This window comes from Mesoplodon densirostris, chromosome 3, assembly GCF_025265405.1.
Source record: "Mesoplodon densirostris isolate mMesDen1 chromosome 3, mMesDen1 primary haplotype, whole genome shotgun sequence".
NCBI lineage: Eukaryota > Metazoa > Chordata > Mammalia > Artiodactyla > Ziphiidae > Mesoplodon > Mesoplodon densirostris.
This window is the reverse complement of record NC_082663.1, coordinates 114,761,828-114,762,736: the sequence shown is the minus strand read 5'-3', so window position 1 is coordinate 114,762,736 and position 909 is coordinate 114,761,828.

The following is a 909-nucleotide window of genomic DNA, read 5'->3' as shown; positions in this document are numbered from 1 at the left end:
TTGTGTCCACCTAGAGGGGTGGGATAGGGAGGGTGGGAGGGAGCCGCAAGAGAGAAGGGGATATGGGGATATGTGTATACGTATGGCTGATTCACTTTGTTATAAAGCAGAAGCTAAAGCACCATTGTAGAGAAATTATACTCCAATAAAGATGTTGAAAAAACATTGTTATTTTAAGTCACTAAGGTTTTGGTGATTTTTTAAATAGATAACTGGATTGTGTTATTTTGTAATGTAATACCTTTAATCTGAAGAGGATATTTAATTAATTTAATAAATCAATACTTTGGGCATGTATTCACATAGTTATTCTTCCAAGCTCCTTTCCTGTCTTTATCATTTTAATTTTGTATTTTGATGGACTTAAGATGACCCAATGAAGCAGCCGCAGAGCACAGGGAGATCAGCTCGGTGCTTTGTGACTGCCTGGAGGGGTGGGATGGGGAGGGTGGGAGGGAGGGAGATGCATGAGGGAAGGGATGTGGGAACAGATGTATATGTATGACTGATTCACTTTGTTATAAAGCAGAAACTAATAAAAAAAAAGAAGTAATAAAGTCAGAGATGCAATTTAGTAAAAAAAAAAAAAAAAAAAAGATGACCCAATGTACTCATTATTATTTCATCAATACTGGATATGCTTTGCAGTTATAACAAAAGGAGATTAAACTAAGCTCCTTCAATAATTAAGTAGCCTCCCAAGGTATTTAAGAGACTTGTGTCCTGAAGCACAAGGTAGATCAGGCAATGTATAGTAGTTAAGAAAACTCTAAAAAAAAAAATCACAGGCCATACCCTAAGTTTCATTCCTAATCAAAACCATGCTTTACTTTGATGTTCATGAGATGCTACCTGGCATAATCACAAGTATAAACCTCAACTGTAAAACGAGGAGACCTCTGCATTTCT